Genomic DNA, 22691 nt, shown 5'->3' on the forward strand with positions numbered 1-22691 from the left:
CACCTAAGAAGCCTGGACAGCGCGAAGGCCAAGCACATATCCTTTAAGCTGTTCCCTTGGCTGTTCTCATGACGTAACAGCATACACTGAGATGCCCAAATCTTGTCTAGAGTGATTAATGACCTCAGACGGATGATGTCGAGGTACAGAATATAACGGGGCTTTTGCAAGTTGATGCGCTGCTTCGATTCACCATGGACCAGGTATGCATATCCTCTCATTGTATTTGGGTCACCATCCTTGTGATTCAAGTTGCTATGGTCGTGGTCAACACGCATGTACTCTGGAACGATCTGTGAACTCTGACCATGCCAGAAGGATCCACGTGCTATGTAACATGCCCAATATCTGTACAAGCTCTCCAGCACCTGCACGAACCATAGCGACCAGAGCGGACGTGCAAACAAATGGTTCATGATGATCAACATCTGCTTCATCGCTTGCCCACGTGGATCATGGATGCCATAACCAGGAATGAAGTTGATGCTAGAGAGGAAACTGATCAGCACAATGGCCCAGACCGGCAACAGCTCATTCTTGAATGGTGCCACCTGCATAGTCCCCAAGACGGACACCACTATGGAGTCGGACACACTAATGAGAATGTTCAAGACAACCCTGATTGCTGTGCTATGAGAACGACGACGAAAGATGTCCAAGAGGAACATTGTTAAGAATATCAGTGTGGTGATTACGACTAGAAATTCGATGCGAAGTAGTATGTATGTTTTCTGCTTCAGCATGATGAACAAGGATGCCATTATTGTGACAAAAACCGCCATTCTTCAGCAGCACTTGTATCTTGGGCGGTGTGTGGCCTCTCGTCAAATTCTACAAATAATTGAAGGTTACTTAACAAACAATCTTGCGTGAAAACCAAAGTTTTAAATAGCGGTCATGGCAAATAGTGGCAAAAGCGTTAGCATGCTAAATTGGTGCTATAGCCTGATGCCCCTCCAAGCGCAAAAGCATCACTATAGAGCCGTGATAGCGCGCTATTTAGAACTATGATGAAAATTCATGGCCTGCAATCCATGGGCGATGACAAACACTGCCCACTCAACCCTATGTGTGTTCTATGTCGAATTCAAGCGGGGGATGCCAATCATCTCTTTGCATACTATTGGGATTATGTGTCCTGCAACTATATTCAAATACTTATTATCATTAATATTCGGAATACCACACATAGAATTATACATGTGTTTCGTGCATGGAATTATTCTTGCTAGAATGTACTTAAGTGTTACATGCTTAAGAAAGCTGGTCGATTGTCGGTGGAATACAATATGCTTTATATATTGGAAAGACTATCTGGGTACGCTAATAATTGGAAGAAGCTAGATTATGTAATTAGATTACCCCCGTAATGTTCATCTACCTAATTAGAGGAATTTATCTATACCTAATATTAAAAGACGGATCCTTTCATAGTTCTCCTTCCGTCATCCTTCTGAATCCGTTGATTTTGTGTTAACCATGTAGATTGACGACTGAGATTTATTATGCTTTTTCATCCATCGTCCACCTGGTACACACATAAACTCCTCGCTCGCCTGGTTTGCATGCACACACGCGAACGCCCCCTCGCTAGCCCGGCACTCGTTACACTGTTTGGAAAAGGAAGATGATGTTCTTGCTTGCAACTGAGAATATTGAGTATGTGATTTCGACCGCCGAGCCTAACGAACCTGCTGATGATGCTTCGGATGAGGAAAATGATAATTATGTATAAGAACTCAAGGATTTTTATTCTTGGCTCCATGTCCGATTCGTTGGTAGGTGAATATGAAACAGAGGTTGCAGCACACAGAATTATGAGAAGGCTAGAAGAGGATTTTGGTGAAGTCTCTTTAATCAAAGTGCTTAGCTTGCTGAACAAATTCTTGACATCTAAGGTGGCAGATAATACTTCTGTCAATTAGCACTTAAACAGGTAGTGCGTGCTGAATGAGGAACTGAAAAATGTTGGCTATCCCTTTTCTGAGGAGGTGCAAGTAATGGTGGCTCTGAACTCACTTCCGCACACTTGGAAACAGTTTAAAATATCATTTTGTCACTCTGAAAGATTACTGAACACGCGCAATTTGAGGCATCATTTGATCATGGAGGAAGATAGGAAAACTTCACAAGGGAAAGGGAGACACTCACATCATCAGGAGTTGCACCTTGATCAAGATAGGAGGCGTTGGCAGAAGAAGCATCAAGGAGGTGATTTGAGGGACAAAATCAATAGGAAGAGAAACTGGGGTGATCATAATGGAAGAGGTCCAAACTCTAGTTTTGATAAGAGCAAATTTAGATGTCATGGTTGTGGAGATTATGGGCACTTTAGACCACAGTGGAAGAATAAGAAGCCTTATAAACAAGATGACAAGTCTAACAAGCAGCACTAGGACAAGCATCAGGGCAACAAGGAGGATAATTCTTCTCCTCGGGGTACATACAATCTATTTGTTTGCTCTGAATCATTGTCTACTACTTCAGCATCAGATCATTGGGTAGTAGACTCTAGTTCCACTTCACATATTGCAAGGAATAGTGATGGTTTCACCTCTTTAAAACTCATGCCAAAAGGAACTAGATTTATTTATCTAGGAACAACTGCAAAAGCTGATAATTTAGGCATAGGTGATTATACACTCAAACTCCCTGGTGGAGGAAAATTAATTTTGAAAGACACAACCTATTCCCCTGGCTTGAGAAAGAATTTAATCTCTGTTTCTATACTAGAAGCTATTGGTTTTAAGGTCTTATTTGGAGATGGCAAAGTTAAAATACTGATGAATGGAAATTTAGTTCAATCAGGAAATATATTTGATGGTCTCTACTATATTGAGAATTTTATGGACATCGATAGAATGGATTGTATGGTGACTGAACAGAACTCGGTAGTGTCAGGACCCTGACTCAATGTCACATCGATCTAGCCGGTAACACCTCATATCACTTTGCGGCCTCACGCACGGTATCCCCACGGGTGTCGCCTTACCTTTGCCCGGGACCGTTTGCGCATTTTGGCTCACGTATATGATAGTGTCGCTAGCATCCATATGATAAAGAGCCCGGGCTGACATGGCTAGTCGTAAACCCAAAGTGGCACAGACTTACAGGGACAGGCATCCATGACCCAGCATCGAACGTGTCGGTCATCAGCAAGTGGGTCCGGGCTGTAGCACTGGGCTAGCAGGACTCCGGTGAACCGGGCTCCAGCGGGCTAACAGGACTCCGGTATTCATCGCGTGACATTTCCCCGAAGGGACAGACACAGGAACGAAGAAGGGCACATGCCGGCCAGCCTAAGTGTTCCGGAGCAGTAGCAAGCTACCATGGCTCGGTGGAAACACTAGGAGACATTTCCCCGTAAGAGAGGCTACTAAAGATAAACAACTAGATGGTCAGATCCCACACATACCAAGCATTTCAATAACATACACACAATATGCTCGATATGTGCAAATACAACATGGCATCACAACATGACTCTATGACTCAAGTAATCTATTCAATAGGCTCCGAGGAGCGAGATATTACAAACATGGGTCTCATGACCCAACATTCAGAGCATACAAATCAAGCACAAGCGGAAGCTATCATGTCTGAGTACAGACATCTATAAATGAAAAAGGCTGAGAAGCCTGACTATCTACCAAATCCTGCCGAGGCACAAGATCGTAGCTGAGGTAACAAGCTAAACGTCGAAGTCCACGCGAAACTACTAGCGAGACCGAAGTCTCTCTGCAAAAACATAAATAGGCAAACGTGAGTACAAATGTACCCAGCAAGACTTACATCAGAACTATCTACATATGCATCATTATCAACAAAGGGGATGGTGGGGTTTAACTGCAGCAAGCCAGCTTTGACTCGGTGGCTATCCTGAACTACGACTGCAAGTAACTCTTTTGAGGTGGCGCACACGAGTCCACATATTCACCATATCAATACACCACTATGGATTCGCTCCCGTCTCCCTACGAGAACGCCATCCATAGCACTCACGCTTATCTTGCGTATTTTAGAGTATCCACTTTCACTTGTCTATGAACTATGCAAGGGGTCCAAGTTTCCATATCCGAGGAATCCGGCTATTCGAATAGATAATGATAACCCTGCAGGGGTGTACTTCTTCACACACGCTTTCGCCACTTATCGCCCTGTACACGTCATGTACCTCGGCAACCTTCAAGCGGAAGCCGGGCGAGGGAGTCGGCCACGACCTGACTAACCGAACAAGTCTCTAGTCCAGGTTTATCACCTATTCGGGTTCCATCCGCAAGGAGATCCGGCCGGGGTGTCGCTTACGGCCCCAAACGATGTGTGCAGGGTTCCCAAGCCCACCTCGACGGGTGGATCTACGCTTGGTACACCGTGCCACTGTGCCTAGTCTGTCCCAAGCCCACCTGTACCGGGTGCCACTTGGTAGACTACTAACACTACCTACAAACACCAGAAACTAGTTGCAACTCCTGGACAGAGATCAAGTTGATTAATAAGTCGAGAGAGCTTGGAGCGCCCGGAGCTCAATGTGTGGTAGTAACTGATCATGGATCACAAACACAGAACTCAGTTCCTGAGGACGGCTGCAATGAGACAACCCACCATGTACTCCTACATGGCCTCTCACCGCTACCTTTACCAAATCGTGTTCACACACTTAGCTCACACACAGTAGGACATGTTCACACGCCTCTGATTCATCCCCGATGAATCAGACCTGACTCAACTCTAAGCAGTAGCAGGCGTGACAAACAAGCATGAATGAGTAGGCACAACAGGGCTCAAACAACTCCTACTCATGCTAGTGGGTTTCATCTATTTACTGTGGCAATGACAGGTCATGCAGAGGATAAAGGGGTTCAGCTACCGCAGCAAGTAACAGATGAATCGATGTTGTCCTAATGCAGTAAAAGAGAGCAGGAGCGAGAGAGTAGGATTGTATCGGAATGAACAAGGGGGTTTTGCTTGCCTGGCACTTTGAAGATAACATTGAGTCTTCATCAGTGTCAACGATCACATCATCGGTACACGTCTATCGAGAGGGGACAATTACCGGCAAATACAGAAAAACACGATCAGTGCAATGCACAATATGATGCATGATCATGACATGGCAAAATGAATGTGTTTTGGGCTAATGCAACTAAAACCAGATTAAATGAAGTTGGTTTGAATCCAAGATTCAAATTCAAACTCCATATGTGATTATTCAAATGCCATGTAATTGATTTGTGCTAAACAGCAGCTATAAGTTGTTCTAACATGCATGAAAATGGTACAGATGGATTCCTTGAATTTTTCTGATAATTTTTCATATATAATTTATTTAATTTGGAGTTACGGTTAATTTTCTATGATTTTTAGAAGTTTTAGGTATTTTCTGGAATTTCCTGAATATTTAGAATTAAAATAATTCCAGAAAATGAATTATGGCGTCAGCATTGCGTCACTATGACGTCAGCAGGTCAACAGACGCTGCTGGTGGTCAAACCTGACCAGTGGGGTCCACTGGTCAGTGACTGAGGCTGGTTAGTGTCAATGGCAGGTGGGGCCGGGTCAACAGACACGTCAGCAGGTCAATACTGACGTGTGGGGTCGGTCAACGTCCATGTCAGCGTGGTCAAAGCTGACGGGTGGGGCCCATGTGGTTAGTTAAACTAAACAGAAAAAATACTAATCCTAATTAGGCGCAGGGGCCCACATGGCAGTGGCTCATAGGGTGATTAGCCCCTAATTAAGTGGCCACATCGGCGAATGACGCCGGCGACCACGGCGACGGCGAGACCTTGCCGGAGTTGCTCGGGACGGCGCTACGGCCCGCGGCTGGTCACGCTGAGGGCACCAAGAGGAAGCCCGTGCTCCCGCGCATCTAGGGGGACCCACGAGAGGGCGTGGGGTGGCCGGAGTTGAGCGCGGCATCGACCCCGGCGGCGGCCGGAGCTCGGGGGTTCGCGGGACCGGCGCTGCGGTGTGCAAACAAGATAGTGGTCGCGCTAGTTTTACTCTACGGGACGCAACGAGTGAACGGACGCAGGCGTGGGACCATTTGGTCACCGGGGCTTCACCGGCGACGAGCCCGTGCGGCGGAGCGTCTCGGCTCCGGTGGAGGGAGCGGCTAGGGGGTGAATTAAGCAAAGAGGCATGGGGGAAACGATGCAGCGGCTCACCGCGGTTCTTCTGGTGCTGCTGGCGAGGCAGGGGAGGCACGGGGTCCGGTGAATCGACGGAGGGGAGCTTCGGTGGCCGGCGACGGAACGGCGATGGTGGCGGCATTGCAGGGCTTCCGGAGGGCCGTGGGTCGGTGGGGAGGAAGGAGGGGGTCGAGGCGGAGCTCCCTGGGGCGTCGGTGAGGCGTGGGGAGCACGGTGGCTGCGGCAATCGGCGTCGGTGGCGATGGGCTCCGCTCGGGCGCGTGCAGGGAGGGAAGCAGAGGAGGGAACGGGGTCCAGGGGAAGAGAGGGGAGGTGCAGGGGGCGAGGGGAAGTGCGTGGCGTCACCAGAGGGCTCGGGGAGGAAGCAGGAGGTGGCCAGAGCAGGGTGGAGGTGGCGCGCACGGCGGCGTCGCGGTGTCCGCGTCCTTCTGGCGAGGAGGAAGACGACAGGGGAGTAGCGGTGGCGGGCTGGGCCGTGCTGCTGGGCCAGGTGGGCTACCAGGTGAGCGCCAGGTAAGGTTTCTCTCCTCTCTTTTATTTCTATTCTGTTTTATATTTTTCTATTTCTGCAATTTGTTTTTGATTTGTTTTAAAATATCAAATCATTTATAAAATCCTGGAAATAATTATGGGTACTTACTGAATTATTTCAGTGACCCTTATCAATTTCCAACATTTATTTGAGCATTTAAATTATTTATAGTATTTAAATGCCCAAAGTCAAATACAATATGATTTAATTCAAAAATCCAAAAATGACCTAAGAATATAATCATCATTTTTGGCAGAGGTTTCCACCTTAACCAGAAATCATGAACTTTTCTTAGGAACCTTTTGGGTTTATTGAAAAGATTTTAATTCACCCTAGTTGAGTTGATTTAATGCTAGGGTTTGAACATCCCCATTTCAATCTTAGGCAAAATTTAAACATGATGCAAACATGAAGCTAGCCTAGAGCACTACCAGCAGCTAGGGATGTGACAACTCACCCCCACTAAACAAGAATCTCGTCTCGAGATTCAAGCGTAGGGTAGGATGAAGGGGAAACGCAAACTAGTACAATCTTCACGATCCAGGGTGCACTTCAGTTGAACGTTGATGCATTCACCATCATTGTCTTGATGTCTTGTTCTGAGAACTCCAGTTATTATGACAATGAGAGGAGAAGGAGACTCTAGAAGGATCGATCTTCTTGAAGGTCGAACAACTCAGGATTAACTCACAGAATGAGACATAGCAACATCTCTCGAGCTGAGAGACGAAGCATACCTCTAGAGGGATGGAGTGGAGCAGGTGACGAGGTTCACTAGGTAGACAACAATTCCACACCTAAGAAGGTGGTAAACGATTGTCAACGTAGCGAGGAGTAGAGTTGCCATGATACCACGACGAAATATCCTGGAGGAGGGTGATTCGTAGGTTATTTCCTTAAGTGGCAAAAAGAATTACCTTTGATATAGAGATCATTGAGACTCTCTATATCATCCGAAGGCGAATCACAGCAATCGATTGGCGGGGTCGGTAGAATGGCATACTTGGACTTGGATGATGTGGATTACCTTGTTGAAGACAACGCAATGGATGAATTTGCTTATCACTGGAAATGGAAGAGACCCATGGTAGAATGGCACATTGGCGGTGCAAGCTAGGAACAAAATGCAAATGCTGGGAATGATTCTGGTAGCTGGGGGAAGAACCCAACAATAAAGAGTGAATTCACTGTTGGAGTGGTTATAGCATAACCGAGGAAATCTGGGGCAATCCCAGTTAGTGCCGATGATAACACGTAGCGCTTGTGCGTGCTCTCAAGAACTTGAGCATTTCCATATTCATCAAGGTTTTACCAACATCCGTGTCAAGGGTCCGGTAACACAACCTACTACCATGATGAATGGTGATGGAGGATGCAGATGCAAAGGAAGATAACACTTTCTCAGATTTCACCTTAGCGAGGCCAAGGAGATAAAATCTGGATGATCGACCGAGAGACATTTAGCACTCCGCTTCTAATGTTCTCCTTGATGTGCTAGTGTAATCCAATCATTGAAATGGTTTGGTAACTAGACCTCAAGTAAAAGGTCGGACTTCGGGAGCAATAGAATCCATAAGGAACAGTTACGGAGGTAATTCCTATGAAATCCTTATGGGGAGGTGGCCAACTTCCTCAAACAAGATACTACAATAATAGGTCTTCCGGCTGGGTGTGTTGGCCACGACATCCACTTTACCGGTTATCGAGAGACCGATATTATAGTTCTTGGGAAATGTTCCAAACCATCATATCTACCTGAGATTCAGATCTGGTTGGTGTCAGGATATTCCAGACTCATCGAGTCTAGGAAGAAAAATGAAAGTTTGCAACACAAATCGACGAGATGACGTTGCGGGATTCTCGGGAGATGAACTACGATAGCAAGCTCCAAAACATGAGCTGGTTCTGCTACAAACATGTGAACATGTTGTCCAAGACAAGCATGACCACAAAGTAGTCTTATAATAAAACACTACCGAGTTCAGGAGGGGAACCATCATCGAGGATATCGAAGTCCTTGCATAAGGTATACTCTTAAGAAGGAACTTCTTCTCCTTGAACAAATCAGTCAGTGGCTTGGTGTGCTCGGGACACATATAGAATGGAGGTAGCTAATCTCACAATCCAATGTATACTTCACACATGCATAACTGACTTGGGATGATTCCAAGGAAGCAAAAACAATCTTTCTCGGATACACGGCGGCAACTTACACCAAGTGCACGTGAATTAGAGAAAGTCACATCTTTCATCCGGACATATTCTCCATGAGCGGGTCATGAAGATAATGCTTAGAAAAGTTTCCAGTACTAGCTGGATGTTCAACATAATCATGGAGAGGTTAAATATATTGCTGATGGGCTCAACAACAACTCATCCTGGTTTCCATGAAGAAGGAGTTCCATAATTATGTGAACGAGTGATAGCACTAGTCAGACCCAAACGATATAATGGTGTATGCTCGAGGAAAATCCACGAGTAAGACAACACTACGAACATCGTTGGTTCGGATTTGATTTGACGATAGCCCATACTCAAATCAAAGGTTTGGGTAAGATAATAGATCGAACAATCGATCACAAGGACCAATTGATGAAGATATCATCTTTCTTCAACACACACTACACAAGAATATCCCTTTGGAACGAACTAAGTCGGGCAAGCTTCCATCTTCCAACTTTCCAAGTTGTTGTTCAGCTTAGCCAACTAGCTCAGGGATATCTAACACCGATTCTTGGAGAAAAGGGTGGTTTACAGGAATAAACCAACTTGATCACGAACTCAACATAGCGGTCAGGTGACAACCTGGTAATACTTCTGAGAAGATATTCAGAAAATCACGAACCACCGATATGTTACTAGGCTCGAAAGCAATCTTGCCTTTTGAGGCAAGACGATATGATCAGTAGAGCGAAGATTTGAAATAATCCTAACTCATCGATCGAGGAGTGCACCGAGAACAAGGACTAGGTAGCATGATCAACCTTAGAACGATGATTCAAAACCAACACGCTAAGAATGAAATTATCGCCCATTTAACTACCAAGCAATAGAGTTGCTAGCAGTATTGATTTCACACGCCATGATTCATTTGTCGGCATTCCGGTTACAATAACACGGAAACCGAGGAATGACTAATGATGGCAAGAAGTATCACTGTAACAAGAGTTCATAGGATGGTGTGCAATTCCTATAACAATCCCGATATAAAGATGGTAATACTCCAAGGTAGAACAGAACCAAAAGCTGGATTGGCATTTGATCTGCGGAGCACAACTTCTTTGACCCAATCCTGGATATGGAAGAGGTACTGGAGTTTGTTTCTCCTAGTCATTCTGCGATAGAATGGCTTGACGGACCACAAGAGTTATAGGCATCGATGAACGAATGCATGCATACTCTTGACTATCAATTGATAGACGAGGGTCAGAATGCAACTAAAGAGGGACAACTCAAAGGAACATACGATTTTCTGAGTTGTGGATGCATGGTTTAGCATGTCGAACGAATTCAACATATTTCTTCCGGGCAATCCATGCGGAAGGTAAAACTGGCAGAGCCACAATATATAATGGAGAACCCATCAAAAATAATCCTGTTGTGATATTTTAGTTCAACGAGGAACTTCTGCCATAAGTAGTTCATGGTATTTGGAAGAAGAAGATACCACGGACTTCAAGGACTATCGCAAAGGTTACTAATATCCTAAAGGCACTAGCAATTACTATCAACATGAAGTAGGTAGAGTGAATCTCGGGTTCAAAACCCAGGAGTAGAATACCTACTACTAAGTAGCATCACGGGACGCTTTCGAGAATGATGGCCAGAATCATCACACTGGGAACACAAATCATGGCTAATTACTAGGTGATCCCCTAAACACCTAGGGTCATAATAGTAACTCCAACATAATGTCAAGGCAATAGAATACCTCAACTCAACAATTGGTGTGATTGAGCTGGCATAAAGGAACATCGAAACCAGAGGGAAAGGATTTTGCAAATGCATCAGACTGTTTAGAAACCTGGAATGACTCGGACAGCATAACGGCTGTAAATGCTCAGAAAGATTTGAGACATTCACAAAAATGGTGGCATAACCACTCAGAAGCACAATATCAAGGTTTCGAGATCAATAGTTAACGTACGGAAGTAGAAGAAACTGAACTCAAGCTTAAATCCAACAATCTATAAGTCTATGGATTAGTACACGTGATCCTGATAGAAAGAAGAGATAACCTAGTTCTTAATCCCCGTAGGAAAGATAAGATGACTCAGATCAGAAGGCCATGAGGTATAAGGAGTAAAAAGAGCCTTACGTTCCATCCCACAATCAATTCCCCTACATATAACTAAAGAATTTCTAGACTCAACTTCGACCAGTTTGGCTTGGTAATCCTATAGGCAGTCAAGCTCTGATACCAACGCTGTCAGGACCCTGACTCAATGTCACATCGATCTAGCCGGTAACACCTCATATCACTTTGCGGCCTCACGCACGGTATCCCCACGGGTGTCGCCTTACCTTTGCCCGGGACCGTTTGCGCATTTTGGCTCACATATATGATAGTGTCGCTAGCATCCATATGATAAAGAGCCCGGGCTGACATGGCTAGTCGTAAACCCAAAGTGGCACAGACTTACAGGGACAGGCATCCATGACCCAGCATCGAACGTGTCGGTCATCAGCAAGTGGGTCCGGGCTGTAGCACTGGGCTAGCAGGACTCCGGTGAACCGGGCTGCAGCGGGCTAACAGGACTCCGGTATTCATCGCGTGACATTTCCCCGAAGGGACAGACACAGGAACGAAGAAGGGCACATGCCGGCCAGCCTAAGTGTTCCGGAGCAGTAGCAAGCTACCATGGCTCGGTGGAAACACTAGGAGACATTTCCCCGTAAGAGAGGCTACTAAAGATAAACAACTAGATGGTCAGATCCCACACATACCAAGCATTTCAATAACATACACACAATATGCTCGATATGTGCAAATACAACATGGCATCACAACATGACTCTATGACTCAAGTAATCTATTCAATAGGCTCCGAGGAGCGAGATATTACAAACATGGGTCTCATGACCCAACATTCAGAGCATACAAATCAAGCACAAGCGGAAGCTATCATGTCTGAGTACAGACATCTATAAATGAAAAAGGCTGAGAAGCCTGACTATCTACCAAATCCTGCCGAGGCACAAGATCGTAGCTGAGGTAACAAGCTAAACGTCGAAGACCACGCGGAAATACTAGTGAGACTGAAGTCTCTCTGCAAAAACATAAAATAGGCAAATGTACCCAGCAAGACTTACATCAGAACTATCTACATATGCATCATTATCAACAAAGGGATGGTGGGGTTTAACTGCAGCAAGCCAGCTTTGACTCGGTGGCTATCCTGAACTACGACTGCGAGTAACTTTTTTGAGGTGGCGCACACGAGTCCACATATTCACCATATCAATACACCACTATGGATCCGCTCCCGTCTCCCTACGAGAACGCCATCCATAGCACTCACACTTATCTTGCGTATTTTAGAGTATCCACTTTCACTTGTCTATGAACTGATATAAGCAACCCAGAAGTCCTTTTCCGCGGACACGGCTATTCGAATAGATTAGGTTAACCCTGCAGGGGTGTACTTCTTCACACACGCTCTCACCACTTACCGCCGTTTACACGACATGTACTCGGCAACCTTCAAGCGGAAGCCCAACGTGGGTGTCGGCCACGACCTACCTAATCACCTAAGTCTCTAGTCCAGGTTTATCGCCTATTCGGGTTCCATCCATGAGGAGATCCGGACGGAGTTTCGCTCACAGCCCCAAACGATGTGAACAGGGTTCCCGAGACACCAAACGGGCGCCCGGTACACCGTGCCACGTGCCTACCGCATCACAGCCCACCCCTACGGTCAGCGCTGCCCACGGCCTCCAGCATACTACAAACACCAGAAACTACTTGCAACTCCTGGACAGAGGACAAGGGTGATCAAGAAGCCGAGAGGGTCCATTGGTTTCGGGCCCAATGCGTGGTAGTAGCTGAATCATGGATCACAAACACAGAACTCAGTTCCTGAGGACGGCTGCAATGAGACAACCCACCATGTACTCCTACATGGCCTCTCACTGCTACCTTTACCAAATCGTGTTCACACACTTAGCTCACACACAGTAGGACATGTTCACACGCCTCTGATTCATCCCCGATGAATCAGACCTGACTCAACTCTAAGCAGTAGCAGGCATGACAAACAAGCATGAATGAGTAGGCACAACAGGGCTCAAACAATTCCTACTCATACTAGTGGGTTTCATCTATTTACTGTGGAATGACAGGTCATGCGAAGGATAAAGGGGTTCAGCTACCGCAGCAAGTAACAGATGAATCGATGTTGTCCTAATGCAGTAAAAGAGAGCAGGAGCGAGAGAGTGGGATTTTATCGGAATGAACAAGGGGTTTTGCTTGCCTGGCACTTCTGAAGATAACATTGAGTCTTCATCAGTGTCAACGATCACATCATCGGTATCACGTCTATCGAGAGGGGACAGATACCGGCAAATACAGAAAAACACGATCAATGCAATGCACAAAATGATGCATGCTATGACATGGCAATATGAATGTGTTTTGGGCTAATGCACCTAAAACCAGATTAAATGAAGTTGGTTTGAATCCAAGATTCAAATTCAAACTCCATATGTGGATATTTAAATGCCATTAGTATGATTTGTGCTAAACAGCATCTATAAGTTGTTCTAACATGCATGAAAATGGTACAGATGGATTCCTTGGATTTTTCTGATAATTTTTCATATATAATTTATTTCATTTGGAGTTACGGTTAATTTTCTATGATTTTTAGAAGTTTTAGGTATTTTCTGGAATTTCCTGAATATTTAGAATTAAGATAATTCCAGAAAATGAATTATGGCGTCAGCATTGCGTCACTATGACGTCAGCAGGTCAACAGACGCTGCTGGTGGTCAAACCTGACCAGTGGGGTCCACTGGTCAGTGACTGAGGCTGGTTAGTGTCAATGGCAGGTGGGGCCGGGTCAACAGACACGTCAGCAGGTCAATACTGACGTGTGGGGTCGGTCAACGTCCATGTCAGCGTGGTCAAAGCTGACGGGTGGGGCCCATGTGGTTAGTTAAACTAAACAGAAAAAATACTAATCCTAATTAGGCGCAGGGGCCCACATGGCAGTGGCTCATAGGGTGATTAGCCCCTAATTAAGTGGCCACATCGGCGAATGACGCCGGCGACCACGGCGACGGCGAGACCTTGCCGGAGTTGCTCGGGACGGCGCTACGGCCCGCGGCTGGTCACGCTGAGGGCACCAAGAGGAAGCCCGTGCTCCCGCGCATCTAGGGGGACCCACGAGAGGGCGTGGGGTGGCCGGAGTTGAGCGCGGCATCGACCCCGGCGGCGGCCGGAGCTCGGGGGTTCGCGGGACCGGCGCTGCGGTGTGCAAACAAGATAGTGGTCGCGCTAGTTTTACTCTACGGGACGCAACGAGTGAACGGACGCAGGCGTGGGACCATTTGGTCACCGGGGCTTCACCGGCGACGAGCCCGTGCGGCGGAGCGTCTCGGCTCCGGTGGAGGGAGCGGCTAGGGGGTGAATTAAGCAAAGAGGCATGGGGGAAACGATGCAGCGGCTCACCGCGGTTCTTCTGGTGCTGCTGGCGAGGCAGGGGAGGCACGGGGTCCGGTGAATCGACGGAGGGGAGCTTCGGTGGCCGGCGACGGAACGGCGATGGTGGCGGCATTGCAGGGCTTCCGGAGGGCCGTGGGTCGGTGGGGAGGAAGGAGGGGGTCGAGGCGGAGCTCCCTGGGGCGTCGGTGAGGCGTGGGGAGCACGGTGGCTGCGGCAATCGGCGTCGGTGGCGATGGGCTCCGCTCGGGCGCGTGCAGGGAGGGAAGCAGAGGAGGGAACGGGGTCCAGGGGAAGAGAGGGGAGGTGCAGGGGGCGAGGGGAAGTGCGTGGCGTCACCAGAGGGCTCGGGGAGGAAGCAGGAGGTGGCCAGAGCAGGGTGGAGGTGGCGCGCACGGCGGCGTCGCGGTGTCCGCGTCCTTCTGGCGAGGAGGAAGACGACAGGGGAGTAGCGGTGGCGGGCTGGGCCGTGCTGCTGGGCCAGGTGGGCTACCAGGTGAGCGCCAGGTAAGGTTTCTCTCCTCTCTTTTATTTCTATTCTGTTTTATATTTTTCTATTTCTGCAATTTGTTTTTGATTTGTTTTAAAATATCAAATCATTTATAAAATCCTGGAAATAGTTATGGGTACTTACTGAATTATTTCAGTGACCCTTATCAATTTCCAACATTTATTTGAGCATTTAAATTATTTATAGTATTTAAATGCCCAAAGTCAAATACAATATGATTTAATTCAAAAATCCAAAAATGACCTAAGAATATAATCATCATTTTTGGCAGAGGTTTCCACCTTAACCAGAAATCATGAACTTTTCTTAGGAACCTTTTGGGTTTATTGAAAAGATTTTAATTCACCCTAGTTGAGTTGATTTAATGCTAGGGTTTGAACATCCCCATTTCAATCTTAGGCAAAATTTAAACATGATGCAAACATGAAGCTAGCCTAGAGCACTACCAGCAGCTAGGGATGTGACAGGTAGTGAGGAATATAGATGGAAACAATAACTGTTCAGAGTCATACCTATGGCATGTTCATTTGGGTCATAATCAAAGAAGTGGATTAAAAGGCTAATTAGTTCTGAAATTTTAAACTTCAAGTTGGAAGACTATGGCATTTGAAAGGCATGTGTAGTAAGAAAAATGACCAGGGCGCCTTTTCCTAAAGTGTCAAGGTCTACTGAACCACTTGCTACTGTTCCTTCAGATATTTGTGGTGAGATGTCTGTACCTACATTTGGATAGAAGGTCTATTTCATTACTTTTATGGATAATTTCTCTAGGTACGGCTATGTTCTCTTAATAAACCTTAAGTCGGAAGGTTTTGACATGTTCAAGGTATTTAAAGCTGAGGTAGAAATCAATTGAACAAAAAAGATCAAGGTGCTTAGAACTGATCGTGGTGGTGAATACGCATCATGATTATTAGATGATTTTTGTAAGGAAAATCGAATTGTTCACCATTATACATTACCTTATACTACTCAGCAAAATAGCATAGATGAAAGGAGGAATATAACTTTAATGGACATAGTCAGGCCTATGATGGCATATTCTGATCTTCCTTCATCTTTTTGGGGAGAGGCTCTTCATACTATTGTTTACTTGCTTAATCATTCGCCTTGAAAATTTGTTAGTTCTACTCCTTATGAATAAGGAAAGGGAGGAAACTACATTGTTGAACTTAGCAGTGTGGGGATGCAAAAGCACAAATTAGAGTACCTAGTCAACTAAGAACAAAACTGGAACCTAAGAGTTTTCCAGGTATATGTTGGATATGCTTCTGGTTCAAATGGATATAGATTTTATGATCAGGAGAATAAGAAGTTAATTGAAAGTAGAGCTGTTCTTTTCCTAGATCAAGATACACCTCGCCGTGCAAAATGTGTGAGGGTGGAATTATTGACAACCCCATTAGATACTAATGTTGAAACTGATTCTAACAAATCAGCAAAACCAAACTGATGGCAATGTAAATGTTGAGACTACCATAGCTAGTTTACCTAGGAGAAGTGGGAGGAATGTAGCAGCCCCATCATACCTTGATGATTATTATGTATTTATGGGGGAAGTATACTCTAGAACCAAAATCTTTTAAACATGCCATGTCTTATTCAGAATCAAAGTTATGGATGGAAGCCATGCATGAGGAACTAAACTCCATGGAAAAGAACAAAGTTTGGGAATTGGTTGATCTACCTAGTGACCGAAAGGCAATTGGATCAAAGTGGATTTTAAGAAAACTGAATGCTTCTGTGAATGTTGAAAAATACAAAGCTAGGTTGGCTTCTAAAGGGTACACACAAAGGGAAGGCATTGACTTTGTGGAAACTTTTTTCCCTGTAGCAAACTTTACTTCTATCCGTATTATTGCTGTGTTGAGTACTTATTTTGATCAGGAACTTCATCAAATGGATGATAAAATGCCTTCTTGAATGGTCATTTGAACGAAGAGATTTATATCTCTCAACCTGATGTTTTTGTTAAAAAGGAAAATCATGGAAAAGTGTGTAAGCTAAATAGATCTATTTATGGTCTCAGGCAAGCTTCACGGCTATGGAATATCTTGTTTGCTGATGCTATCACATCATATGGGTTTTCTATGATGGAAGGAGATCATTGCATTTATTTTAAATAGTGGGAGGAAATTTTACACTCTTGTCACTGTATGTTGATGATGTACTTATTGCTTTAAGTAATAAGGAAACGTTGGTAGAAGTTAAAACTTGGTTATCTTCTACATTTGAAATGAAAGATATTGGAAATGCTCCCTAAGTTCTAGGAGTGGGAATACTTAGAGATCGGAATAAAGGTACTTTGGGTTTGTCTCAAAGGAATTATCTAAAATTTGTTCTTAAATGTTTCTCTATGGAAAACTACAAGCCTGCTTTAGTGCCCATGGTTGTAGGAATTAAACTCAGTGAGGGGATGTGTCCTAGAACTCCTGAGGAAAAGAAGAGAATGGAGAAGACTCCATATGCTTCTGCCTTGGGATTTTTGATGTATGCCACGTTATTCACATGCCCTGATTTGTGCTATACGGTTGGAAAGTTAAGTAGATATAAAATGAATATAGGAATTGGGCATTCGAACCAAATTAAACTTGCTCTTCGTTACGTTCATGCAACACTCGATTATTCACTTTGTTTTAACCAAAAGGATCTACAGCTGGAGGGCTGTACTGATGCTGATTGGTAGCATGATCTGGACGACTAGAATTCTACGTCTGGGTATCTATTTACTTTAGCTGGTGGTGCTATATCTTGGAGTAGTAAGAAGCAAGATTCAGTGGCATTATCTTCCATGGAGGCGGAGTATATTGCTGCGTCAGAAGCTGTGAAGGAGGCGGTGTGGCTGAAGCAATTTCTTTTGACTTTGAAGATTGTTGAAAGTGCTAGTAAACCAGTGGTGGTGTATTGTGATAATCAGACTGCAACAAAGGTTTCCAGATATCCCAGTGTTCCACGGTGTAGAAGGATAGAGAGGGATTGAAGGAATTATTGATGTATTGCTTGAGCCTCACGGGCGTATATATAGGAGATAATCAACTTGGCGTACAAGAGGCAGGTCGGAACGAATCCTAGTATATCTCATATTTCCTAACTAATCACGATACTCAACATCCCCCAATGGTCACAACGGTAGCGGCGTAGACGGTGAGGCTGGAGAAGAATCCAAAGCCAAGCCGACGGACATCGTCCCACAGACGTAACAGTCGATGCATCATGGAAGTTGTGACTGGAGTGGAAACCGACAAGATTTCTCAAGTAAGGCGGTAGCCCTTTGTGCCGATGTCGAGGTAGTCGAGAGCATAGTGTGGTGTAGCCGTGGTCGAGGTAGCCGTGCGTGGGACATCGTGCCTCATGTCGAGTCGCGGTAGCCGGTGTTGAGGTAGTCATCGTGGAACGGGAAGAAGAGCGGCGACGGCGGCCTGAGGAGGCGGCGGCGGCTAGGTTTGGAGCGCGGCGACGGTGCTTGAAATAGGCGAGGAAGAACCTAGTAGCGTGACGAAGGCCGGCATGGATGGTGGCGTTCCCGTGCCTAGGAAGGCGGCACGACGCATATACCACACAAAAGTCGACACGCGTGAACAGCGAAGTGGACCACATTCCGCGGTAGCACACGGGTCTGGGCAACAACGATGAAGACCTCAAGGCGATGGCAGGGACCGCGTGCCACGCTCTCTACGGCCCGATGAGGCGACGCGGCGGCAACGCGAGGGTCGGTGCTGCCACTGGGATGACCTGGGGGCGGTGGTGGACCGCGGCACTACGGCCCGAAGGGGCGACGCACCGGCAATGCGCGGGGTGGTGCAGCCGCGGGGAGAACCACCGGGTGGCTACAGGGACCGCGTGCCACGCTCGCTACGGCCTGATGGGGCGACGCAGCGGCAGCACGATGGTCGGTGCAGCCATGAAGATGGCCTGAAGCGGACGACCTCGGGGCGCCAGTGGACCGCGGGCCGCGACACTACGGCCCGAAGGGACGATGCAGCAGTAGCACGCGGGTCGGTGCAGCCGCGAGAAAACCACAGGGCGGTGATGCTACGGCCCCACAGAGTGACGCAGCGACAACCCATTGCTGAATCGGTGAAGGGGCGCAGACACTTGGTGACAATCTTCATGGAATTTGATGCAGGCACCCACGTGCGGTTGATCAAACCGGACGGGCGCGTGTAAGCACACGAACAACCTCCATCCCGCCCTGGACGCTGCATTCATGTATGAGCAGTTAACATGGCCAATGCACAAGCACCAACGTGCACCATGCACTGGACATGGTCACGCGGTGTGGATGGATCGGCCAACGCAGATGCTCGAGCAGCAACCCACGCCCACGCGAGGCGCCTTCATGATCGCGGGCAAGTGGCGAGGACGATCGGCCAGGACGCGCGACATGTGTGTAACCCCTCGCCTTGTGGCAACCGATCCAGGTGGACCAACGAAGATGCCGATGGTGTAGAGGTGCGCTGTAGACGATAAACGGCGATGGGCGACTCAATCCGACCTTAGATCGAAAAACCAAAGGAAAAGTGCCGATCAAGACGAACAGTGTGAGAGAGAACCCAGATCAAGGATTGGCAAAAAAACTCTCTAGGGCAGTTGATCAACACGACCAGTAGACGAACCCTAGGTACAGGCGGCGCAACCCTCGTGACAGTCATGGAGGGCGACCGCCTCGGTGGCGGTGCGTGAGGCGGAAGCGGCAGACGGTAACTATGGTTTGGATCGGTTAGATTGATACCATATAGAAGGATATAGAGGGACTGGTGGAATTATTAATGTATTGCATGAGCCTCGTGGGTGTATATATAGGAGTACATGATCAACTTGGAGTAAAAGACAAGCCAGAACAAATTTTAGTATATCTCATATTTCCTAACTAATCACCACACTCAACACCACAGCAATATGAAAATATATTGAGTGAAGGTATCACTATATACCTGGTGTAATTAATAGACTTAAGTCAGTTTCTTTAGAGTTTTTACCTAATATTGATATGGTTGCTGATCCCTTGACTTATCTTAGTCAGGTGGTATTTGATAATCATTTTAAGGCTATGGACTTGCGAATTTTTGAATAATCGTTCTGGACAAGTGGGAGATGTTGGGATCATGTGTCCTGCAACTATATTCAAATACTTATTATCATTAATATTCGGAATACCTCATACGGAATTATACGTGTGTTTTTGTGCATGGAATTATTCTCGCTGGAATGTACTTAATAAGTGTTGCATGCTTAAGGAAGTCGGTCAATTTATTGGTTGAATACAATATGTTTTATATATTAGAAATACTAGCCAGTACGTCAATAATTGGAATAAACTAGATCATGTAATTAGATTACAGCCCTAATGTTGATCTACATAATTAGAGGAATTTATACTCTATTATCACGTGTTCCTCACAATCGCGTGCTTCGGGGACTCGACGGATAGGATCCGCTAACAGATAAATTATATCATGGTTGCTAGTTTGATCTGGACTCTATCCGAAAACTAGTTTAAACACTAGAAATCTTATAACTGTATAAGAGGTGGACTTTTTGAAAACACGGTATAAGAAGGTCCTTATCCCTAGCCTAGGAGATGCGTTTGTGAGCGGCACCATGAAAAAGCGTAGAGGAATAGTGGTAGACCACACCATATTTCTAACACATCCTGCTCCTACATGATTATGGTGTTGAAACTAACTCCGAGGCTGACACAGTTGGGACTGCTGCTTGATCTTGCCTGAGCATCCAGATCGGCTCGGCCTGAGGAGAGGCGATCTTCATCCAGGCTTGGCCGGAGCCCGGTTCGAGATTTAGTCGTACCTTTCCCCCAACACGTTATAATCGTATATAACTAACATATTTCAACACACAAACATGCCATTTCAACATGCAATCATGTATGGGAAAAATACTCACCTCAACATATGCAATCATGTATGGCTAAAGACCCAGCCGTTTTCATTCTATTATGTTACTTATATATCATAAATATCAACAATACAATAATCAAATACGATAAAGCACATGTATTTTCAGTTGAATTTATTTCATTATTAATCCAAATATTAATGTTAGTATATGTCAAAGGGAATCAGTCAATAGGCGACTAAATATATATCCAAAGGAATTGTAGTATGGATGACTGATTGTTTGCTTGCCTTGCAGGCAAGGTTGTCAAAAGTGTGATCATGAATTGAATCAAAAGTCTCATCGTAGGATCTAGGATCATTGTGTAGAATCTAGGATCGCAAGTCGTAGGATCAATGTAGAATAGTTAGGATTGGTCAGTTAATCAAGGGTCGTAGAAACGTAGAATCCTATGACAGATTCAAGATTCTGACAAATATGCTTGTAGCTACAAGCTCTTCTAATCAGGAGGGAAATGAGATGTAAAACAGTTGTTAGTCCCTCGCACAAAAAAACAGTGGTTAATTGTTGCTTGGTTGTTCAGGTCAGGGTGTTTATGAACCTGGTCTTAAAACTGCTTCATTGCTGGTTCCCATTTTTCAAGCAATTTTATCAGGAGAGGACGAGGGGATGTAAAACAATGATTCTTTGGTTCTTCAGCTTAGGGTGTTTAGCAAATCAAACCAGGCTGTAAAACTGTTGCTAGCTGGTTATGTTCAATAGTTACTGGCGTAACATGCTTAAAAACTGTTCAAAATGTCAATTTAAAAATTTGGAGTTGAATCTTAAAACAAGAGGAAAACCTAGTATTGAAATATTAAAATTCTATTTTTCCAGGCCCAGATTGCATAGGCATCCTAGTAGTGAATGAGACTTGGATGTGACATCAGAGGAACCAGTTATCCCCGTGTTAGGCCTTGTACAATGCAAGGTGCTTACGAGAGGTGCTTGGAGAAATAAACCGAGTTTTTCTGAAGCAACGGTCTTTATTTCTACAAAAAGACACCTAATTAAGCGTCTAGCCTGTACAGATAAGCACCGGTGCTTAAGGGAAATCTGGTTTATTTCTCTAAGCACCTCTCGTAAGCACCTCTCGTAAACCGCTAGCGGTGTGATTGCAAAAGCTTAGTTTAAGTCACGGACTATATAGATTGCTAATGAGCAATTCCTAATTGCAGGTGTAACGATGCTTACGCATGCATGAAGGTTCCGGAAATGATTAACTAGAAATAATCACCGAGACAGAAAGAACCATGCGGGCTTACCTCAAACAGAAGTAATCAAGCTTGAAGTATTTCCTTGCCCAAGCTTGTAGCAGAAACTCTTTAGCAAAATCTGCCAGTTGATATCTCCGCTCCCGACCTGTAACACCTACAAACCAGAAAGTTATTCTTTTTATTTCATTTTGAAGGAAAAATAAAGAAGATGTGATGGCACCAGCTGAGAAATCGATGAACTTACGATTATCAACACGAATTTCAGCATTCCGAACGGGAAATATGCAATGCAAAAGGGAATTTCAATAGCCACAAAATGGCCGATGAGATGAGCATTCTTGCTGGCAATAGACGGCTATCTCTTCGGGAAGGGAGCTCCTCGGACAGCCTCTCAAATGAGTACACTCTCTAAAAGTAACAAATTGATCTTTCCTGAATTGACTCAAGATATGTTTTGCTTTTGAATAACCACATAGGAATACAGCGCATGAGTATCTTCTCCTTTATGGTTCATGTGCTCCAAAGTTCAAAGCCTCCTTGGGCCCTGGCCATCTCGGTTGCAGAAATATTATTCGAGCTCCTTGCCGTTGGAGCTTGGAATTAGCATCTTCTTTATCTCACGTTGTATCTGTTGGCTTTTACAACTCAAGCACACTTAATTATTCTTCGGGACTTCTTTAGAAGCCTGGGCGTAGCACTCAATAAAGAGAAAGCACGCAAA

Source organism: Triticum dicoccoides, chromosome 3A (assembly GCF_002162155.2).
Source record: "Triticum dicoccoides isolate Atlit2015 ecotype Zavitan chromosome 3A, WEW_v2.0, whole genome shotgun sequence".
NCBI lineage: Eukaryota > Viridiplantae > Streptophyta > Magnoliopsida > Poales > Poaceae > Triticum > Triticum dicoccoides.